Source organism: Oratosquilla oratoria, chromosome 9, assembly GCF_046742065.1.
Source record: "Oratosquilla oratoria isolate Oo_2021 chromosome 9, ASM4674206v1, whole genome shotgun sequence".
Lineage (NCBI taxonomy): Eukaryota > Metazoa > Arthropoda > Malacostraca > Stomatopoda > Squillidae > Oratosquilla > Oratosquilla oratoria.
Genome location: NC_134785.1, coordinates 59,836,908 through 59,846,907, shown reverse-complemented (window position 1 = coordinate 59,846,907; position 10,000 = coordinate 59,836,908).

Below are 10,000 nucleotides of genomic sequence, written 5' to 3'. Positions count from 1 at the left end.
GAGGTGGCCGAGTGGTTACTGCGCTCGGCTCGAGCGCCAAGGCTCGTAGAAAGATAAATAAGTAAAGAGAGTATAATGAATACATTAATAAACAAATGAATAATTATATAAGAAAATAAGAGCATAATAAATAAATTAGTAAATAAGTACACAGAACCATATACAACAAGGTTGAATACAGACGAGAATACAATAAGATATATAATAAAATAAAATATACGATAAAATAGAATAAAATAAAGTAAAATAAAATAAGATAAAAATGATAAAATGAAAATATGATAAAAACAAGAAAAAATAACACTGAAACATAATAAAAACAGGTAATGCATGAAAATATATTCAATGCATATTGTATCAGCGAAAACTACTCCGGACCTCTCATCTCGAGTCGCACTCGAACCTCCAACCGCCTGCAACGGCATCCGACCCTGCCGCGGCCCCGAGAGCCACGTCCTCCTTCAAGGCTGTGGAACTTCCTGAAAGACCACCAGTCGACCTCGAGAGTGCTCTTCGGAATGTTATTTGGCGAGGAGCTCGAGGGATTCTCCCACAACCGCCGAAGAAAAAAAAAAAATAAATAAAAAAAAATAATAATAATAAAATAATAATGATAATAATAATAAAAACAATTAAATGAATAAAATTAATGGATAAATAAAAAATAAGTAAATAAAATCAAATAAAGTCAACATATGCCATACTGGAGACATCCTTGTTTGTTTCCAACATTACACACACCAAGATACACTGTCTCTGAAACAATGTTGCCATGTCCCCTCGTGCATATCTGGACTATCTAACGAGTGTTTCTTGAGTGTCTCGCAACAGTCAAGAAACATGTATTCGAAACTGTTCCTAAGTAGGGTCCCTTTGTTTTGACAAAACTATAGATTTTGTACACACACCAAGATACATTGTATGGAAACAATCGAGAAACAATGTATCTTGGTTTCTGTCCCAAGAAAAGGCAGAAACAGTGACGATACCATTCGGAAACACGTGATGAGAGACACAGGAAAACTGTCTCGGAGATAATGTATCTTGGCGCGGCCAGGGACGACGACGAAGACGACGACGACGACAGCGCTGAAGTATAACCGACCAAAATATGTGTTAATTTCCCGTAGACTTTCTCTCGATGGTATCCTGCGGGGGAAGACCTGTGGATTTATCCCCCGCCCCTGGGGGGGAAGAAGCCTCGGTAGCGAGTGCTAGTGGGACCCCAGGACCCGGCACCCCTGCGCAATCCCCCCCTCCGCTCCGTGACGCCGAAAAACGTCGCCGTGACGTCAACAGAGGGCGCCTATGACGTCAACACCCATGACGTCACGTCGTCTTTTTCGAAACCCGTCGCCTCTTGAAGGAGGCGAAATCGATCTCCTTCAGGACGGGCGACCTTTCGCCTTCTTCAGGAGGTAAGACCTGCCCGTAGGAGGTCAGGTCTCTGTCCCACACCACCTCCTCCAGGCGACGCATCAGCAACTCCAGGGAAACAATGTTGCCGAAGCTCAAGAATTTCTGGACTGTTTCGCGAGTGTTTCTGGGTCGTTGCGAAACAGTTCAGAGACTGGGGTGGCTGGAAAACTAAGCCAGTCAGTAGTTTAACGTGGTACGTAAGTGAGAGTCAGAAACACAGCATTGATGCACAACCCCAAGTCTTTAAAAAAAAAGTCCTTGTGTCAGACAGCGCTTCCCTGACACACACATATGACACATATACGTTCGAGTCGTATATGTGTCATAGGCTGACTGACCAAGTGCATTTGTCAGTATTGGAGAGAAAACATGGCTACTATAGCGGCTGACCATCCCATAAGACAGGAGAAGGAAGATGAATAATAATATTTCTATTTATATAAATGATGATTTGTTTTCTTAATAAGCGAAATGTATCGTGTGTGTGTGTGTGTGTGTGTGTGTGTGTGTGTGTGTGTGTGTGTGTGTGTGTGTGTGTGTGTGTGTGTGTGTGTGTGTGTGTGTGTGCGTATGTGTGTGTGTGTGTGTTTGTGTGTGCGTATAGCATCTGGGGAGGGTGAGGGTGAGGGTGGGAGAGGTGTTAACGGTCGGGAAGGAGGTAAAATGCAGATGGTACTGAAGGATGAGATGGGAGGGGGAGGAGGAGGAGGAGAGGGAGGAGGGGGAGTGTGACGTAAGCAGCGATGGCGACGGAAGGGGTGGAGGGTCCCTGGGTAGTGTTGGTGGTGGTGGTGGGGAAGGTCCTAACAATAGTGGCAATGGCAGTGGTGGTGGTGGTAGCTGTGGTGGTGGGGAGGGTCCTTTGTATGGTGGTAGTGGTGGTGATGGTGGTGGTAGTGGTGATGGTAGTAGTGGTGGTGGTAGTGGTGATGCTAATAGTTGTGGTGGTGATAGTGGTGGTTGTGGAGGTGGTTGTGGTGGTAGTGCCGGTAGTTGTGATGATGATAGCGGTGGTTGTGATATTGGCTGTGGTGGCAGTGATGGTGGCAGTAGTAGTGGTGGCAAAGATGATAATACTAAAGAATGTCAGTATTTGGTAGTAGGGATACCAGTTTTGGTATCGACAATGAGATCTTGCCCTTAGTCCTCGTATACAATGTTGCACTATATATTGCTTGTTTCTAGATTGTCTCGTGACTGTTTCTGGACTGTCTCGCTACTGTTTCTGGACTGTCTCGCGACTGTTTCTGGACTGTTTCGCGACTGTTTCTGGACACTGAATCTTGATGAATTTTACGATTTTATTACTTGTTCCAGCTGTCGCCAGACGACTTTATTTAGCTCAAGGGGAACTGCACCCTCTTCAGCGACAGGGTGAGTTTTCGCTACATAAAGGTCTTCCATGGAGATGAATAAAATCACCTTGCGGCATAAATAATAAAAAAAAGTTGTTGCTAGACAATCCAGAAACACGTAGGAGACACAGCAACAGTGTTTCAGAGACACACAAAAAAGGCCACCAGATGGGCACGGCGTGACGTCACTAATGATGTCACGGGTTTAGGAGATAATAAACACTCAGGAGAAAGGTGTTTGGGAGGAAGTCTACACAGGAAGAGAAATAGGAGACATGATGTCCAGAGAGGAACTGAGGCTTGGAGATAACAGAGGGAGAGCAAAGAGGAGGAGAAGAAGAGAGATAAGGAGATATCCGAGATGGCCACGGGTGAGACAGAAATTGGGAAATAGAGAGGAAGGGAGGAGATAACGCAAGAAATGGAGAAAATATATATACTGGGACGACATGGAATGTATTTTGATCAACGCTTTTTTCAACTGTTACGGAATGGTTTGTCTAAGGAGGACTTTGGTGTATGTGTGTGTGTCTGTATGTATGTGTATGTGTGTGTGTGTGTGTGTGTGTGTGTGTGTGTGTGTGTGTATGTGTATGCGCGCGCGCTCGTGTGTGCATCACTATATCACTGACGACCAAAGACACTATCTTCGAAAAATCATTTGACCTTATAAGGAAAAAAACAGGTCCTGCCAAGTCTTGTCTTCCTCTTCTTCTGGTCCAGCGAATCCGTAACAGTCAGAAGATAAAACAGCCGGCCGGACTGCGCGGCCACGAGACGAGTTGCGGTTGCCTTCTGCGCCGAGAAATGCGCGGAGAGATGCGCCAATTACCTGCATAGCAGCTTCTCTCTCTCGTCAAGTTCGATAGCGAGCTGTGGACCGTTAGGAGATGCAAATGAGTCTGTACAGCGTGTGTACACACAAGTCATTAACTCCTGGACTCACGCGTACACACACACACACACACACACACACACACACACACACACACACACACACACACACACACACATACACACACACACACACAAACATCACTAAGGGAACTCAAAACAAACTCCTGTTTGTGTTCGAATTAAAAGGAAGAAGGATATAAGAATTCTTATTAAGAGTTTTATTCAGCCTTGTACCACCGATTTAAGTTAATATATTGGGTTTTACTTTTCTGTAAACACACACACACACACACACACACACACACACACACACACACACACACACACACACACAAACAAACAATGGCGCAGTGGTAGCATTCATGGCCGCCACTACGGCTGTCCGGGTTCGAATCCCGCCCAGGGCTGAAATAATTTCACTATCGCTGCGCTGGGAGTCGTTATTCCAACTCTCGTGGGCGGGGAGATGGGTGTGTGTGTGCGTGTAAGGTTATAGCATTACCCATAGATCGTTTATATATGAGCTCTGAGCTCTCTTCCCGGAGGGTAAAAAGCGTCGATCACGAGTCCAACACATGACCCACGACCAGAGTGAATCACACAGAAGTAACTCTGCGAATCCCGCGTGTATGTGCGCATCGACGCATGCGCACTGTCTGCGCCTCCCATTGGCTCGCTCCCACGCAAGCAGACAATCAGGCAGGCAAGCGGGCAGGCAGGCAGGCAGGCAGGCAGGCCGGGCCGGACTGCGGCGGCCAACACAAGCACATGCTTGCGCAAGCAGATGAATGTAAATACACGCAGGAGACTAAGTTCAGTATTAATGGATTACTACAGAAACTGCCTATTTCCTCTTGAACGATAGTCTGTATATACATATCTATCTATCTATCTATCTATATATATATACACACACATACATTGATATGAAAAACAACGATTCACAAACATCTCATCACAACGCATCACCATCATATCTATCACATCCATCGCGGTGTGTATCACAATACATCACGTGTTATCATCTTAAAAATGCATCAATACATCCGAACATTATTAGACGCTGTTTTTGAATTTCTAGATTAAGCTGTGTTATTTTGAAAACATTGAAACGTTACAATAGCTTCTGTATTTTTGTCCATTATATATGTAACCGTGTTGTACTTCATGCCAAGAGAATTAAGAAAGCTTAATAAAAGACCGATGTAATATACTTGTACTATTGTACATTTGTACCTCAAAAATCTTGGCATGGCGAACACCAAAATCCCACGAATAATTTCTAAGTTTACATTACATAGACAGCACCACCCAACTATGGCGAACCTTGACATTTAGTATTGCGTCAACCTATGCTTACTTAAGTACTTGGCAAGGTGATGCTTAGGCAGTAATGTGCTCTATTAGCATTAGGATATCCTGTCTGAGTGTCAAAGTTCTGGGTGATGCAATCATGTCTTGAATAGAATGAAAAATAAACTGTTACATATATACTTACATGCACACACACACACACACACACACACACACACACACACACACATATATATATATATACACATATATATGTATGTATGTATATATATATATATATATATATATATATATATATCCAAATGAACAGAATAAAATTCAGTAAAAATTAGGAATATATTTCAGTTGCTAAAGATGGCGTCACGGAACTTGTGATCATGTCAACTCCGCAGACTAATCAATTAGTCACTCAGCCGGACCAAAAACGGTGCACTGACATTTACGTGTCCGAAACCTTTGACCTATGACAGCATACAAGTCACCTGCCAAGTCCTGACTAAGCCAGCCAGCCAGTCAGTCAATCTTTAGCGCCGGCAGTCAAAATCCAGCGACAGTCTTTGATATAGCTATCTCGATTTTCCAACTCGTTGTGTCTCTGTTTTTTCTTGTTTAATCTCGTTATTGCAAGGTTAATCTCTTCGTTCACTAAAACTATTTGGGTTTAGTCAGCATTGATATTCATATATCATGACAATAAATTAAAAGATGTTAATTTATGCAACGCATATTTTCTGTAGTGTAGACATTGCCAGCAACTTATGCACAAGGTCTGTATACGTCATGCATTCTAACAAAGTGCTCTGCATTCGATTGCTTATAAAAGAGACTTCGCTTACAACTATTTACATTTCTTGAAGAATATCTAAGTAATCAAAAACTATTTTAATTCAAACGTGAATAATTTACGAGTAAGTTTTTTGATATATAACGAACAAATTCTTTGATATTTGTGTAATTTTTGAAATATTAATGTCGCATCCAAAGTCGCCTCTGTTCGAACGAACTAGATGTAATGAAGGGATGTCGTCTATTCTGAGCTCATTTAAGCTCCAATGCATCGAGTAAAGATAGCGTGGGTATCTACCTGGAAGACAACCCCTCTTCCTGATTGGTTGAAGTAATCGTGTCCTGTGACACATTTGTGTCAAGGGCGCTATGCGCATCTGTGTCATGACACACAATGGAGACCTGAATGAAGTGTTAGGCGCTCCGCACACTCACCAACACATATATATGTATATATATATATATATATATATATATATATATATATATACACATATAAATATATATATATACATATAAATATATGTATATATATATATATATATATATATATATTTATATATATACACACACACACATATATATATTCACATATTCTAGAAGCACATGACAACATTGTCAGTTTCGCATACGCCTCATCTCATGAGTTACAAAAGCACATAGAGATCCTTACAGAGTACAAAGAGGACAATGGGGTGGAGTATGTGTACATGGAGGAGACAGAACAGAAGTACAAAGAGTACAAAGAACGTGAGCAATAAAAATTCTGGTGACAACAGTGACATCAAAGAACGCACACGTGCGCGCGCGCGCACACACAAACACACACGCGCGCTCGCACACACACACACATCGGAAAAAAGGAAATGAATAAATTATTAGATAAATAAATAAATAAATGAGTAAATGAATAAGTAAATACTTTGGGGCAGAAGCCGCAGAGGCATAAAGAAACAAATAAATAATTAAATCAAATAATCAAAACGCAAAGTCCCGTGGCGCACTGTACAGATGATATTCTGGGAAAACGTCAGAGGGTCGGGCGACCACCAGGGTGAACAAGACCTGTTTCGACCGAGACCCCATCTGCCGCCACGGTTCTCTTACTGGAACAAGCCCGCCCCCTCAGATGAATAAAATCGCCTGGCGAAGGGTACAAGTATTTATACAATGCAGCACGGTGGGGGAGGTGGACCTATACTGGATGTGGGTCGCTCGGTTTGTGTACTTTGTCACATATTTCGCAGCAACGCTCTTGAACTCGCGTAGGTGCAGAGAGGAGGAGGAGGAGGAAGAGGGAGGAGGAGGAAGAGGAGGAGGACGAATAGGGGAGGGAGGAAAGACGAAAATGCATCCCCCCCCCCTACGGTCTTCGTGCTCCCCGATGCCGCTGACTTACAGCCACGATCGAGTGAGCGGGGTATGCGGTTACATGAAAGTAAACTGACGGTGGGGCAAGACGAAGGAGGGCGTCCTGGACGATTTACGCCAGGAGGTGCTGATCGTCAGCCGAAGCCGCCATTTTTCCTCCACACACCCGTAATACATGGGCAAGTGGCGATCACCGGTACACGCAGTTAGGGAATCATTATATGCTTGTCAGTGATGGAAACTGTGATCACTTGAATATGAATATATCGATGATAAAAATATAAATCAACTATACTCTATTTCAATCACTGAAATACTCTATTTGATATTAAATACAATGTCTAAGAATGATCCCGGCAATATATATATATATATATATATATATATATATATATATATATATACACACACATATATATATACACGCACACACGCATACATTTCTATACACCTTTATCCTACTACCGTATATATTTCCTTTAATTATTATTATTATTATTATTACTATAATTATTATTATTATTATCATTATTATCAGCAGCAGTAGTTGTATACCTTTTATCTACATTTCAGTGCATCTAAACACTAAAGTAATCGATTGATACTGCCTTTTTCAATAGACTTTCAGGCGGAACGTGGGTGGAAAAATCGAAAAACAAAACATATGAATAAATGAATAGATAAATTAATTAATTCATCAATAAACCGATAAATAACAGCGTAGTTTCCTCTCTCCGGTGGCAGGGAAGTACCCCTTCATGTTACACCCAGAACGTATTATGACAAACTGGCAAAGGCGGGCGAGGAAGACATGAGTTTGAGTCCGAGTTTATTCCGGACTGGTTTCGCACGCTTCAGGCTTCTTCCTCCGAAGAATTCGCGCGAAACAAGTCGGGACCAAACTCGAACTCAAACTCATGTTTTCTTTACCCATGTCTATCATGTATGCACACATACACACACATATATACATATATATATATGTATATATATATATATATATAAAAGTATATATATATGCACATGTATATCCATAAATGCATATGCACGCATACTCACATAATGTGTATATATAGATATATGCATACATAATTGTCTACATTGTACACATATAAATATATAAGCATGCACATATATACACCTACATGTATAAATACATACACACACACACACGCACGCACGCACACACAATATATATACATATATATATATATATATATATATATGCATATCGCGTTTTTATATACTTGGATATACATGTATACATACATATACACATACACATATTTATATATATATGTATATATGTATATATATATATATATATTATATATATATATATATCGTTTTATATACATGGATATACATGTATATATACATATATATGAATATATATACATATATATATATATATATATACATATCGCGCTTTTATATACTTGGATATACATGCATATATATATATACATATCGCGTTTTTATATACATGGATATACCTGTATATATATAATCATATATATATATATATATACACACCTATAGATGAATATATATATATATATATATATATGTATATATACCTATACATAGCGCGTTTTTATATACATGGATATACATGTATATATACATATACATGTACGCATATATATATATATATATATATATATATATATATATATACATATATATATATATATATGTATATATATGTATACAGTATTCCGCATATGTATCTATATATCCATACATACATACATATGTGACATGTCTTTACTGTATATAGCTATATATATATATATATATATATATATATATATATATATATATATATATATATATATAAAACATATCTATTAATAGCCGTGTCACTATTCTGCCAACACGCAGTCATACACGTCACTCGTGTGACGGAAGCGAAAATATACTCTCCCGTCAAAGAAAAAAAAAAAAAATGCACCACTCGGAACACTCACCAGGTCGAGGGCGAGATGAGGTTGAGGAAGACACTTTGAAGGTTGAGGAGGTCGCCAGTGTTTATTCAGATCGACCACGAGTCGAGACTCATCACAGTGGGACGACGTTGGCCCTAAGACTCGACACGGGAGTTCGAGTCTTCCCGACCTTGAGCGAGTTCGTAGATCGACGACGAAGTCCCGACTGCAGGAGAGGCGGGCAGCATACTTCGTCCTCCTGACGGCGGCGGCGACGAAGCAGCGGGCACTCCACAACGCGAAACGACCTCGCAAAGTTCCCCCGGCGAAATCCACAAAAAGGGGCACGAGAGTTCACTCCCCGTTAACACTCAGAACTTTGATGTTCACACCAAAAGAACAAACACTCGATAACAAAACGGCATATAACAACAGGTCGTCTCTATAAATACGTATCTCAAGTTAAACATGTAACTATCAAGTACTTCGTTTCCGGTATAAGTATGTATATATATATAGATATATGTATATATAGATATCTATGGGCTTGTAGCGTTAGTATTAGTAGTAGTAGTAGTGTCGGTGCGAGGTGGGGTATGATCTTGTGAAAGGCGCCTACGGTGGTTGGGAGGTAATGTATGAATGCAGTCGCCAGCTCCGTGTCCGGCAGCCGGCCTGGTTCTTGAGCGGACGGGGAAGGACAGACAGTCCGCCCGGGGATGCAGCTCGCCGACCCAAACCGATCTGCATAGCCGAAGAGGGGCGCGGTGGGAGGAAGGTGGGGGTGAGAGAGTGGGGGTGGGTGGGGCTTGGATGGGGGGAGGGGAGGGAGGGAAGGAGTACTGGCGTAGCGGGGGTGGGTTGCTTATACGGTGGTGGGAGGGGGGAAGGGGGGCGGGGGAGACACCCGGGAAGCCGGCCGAGGGG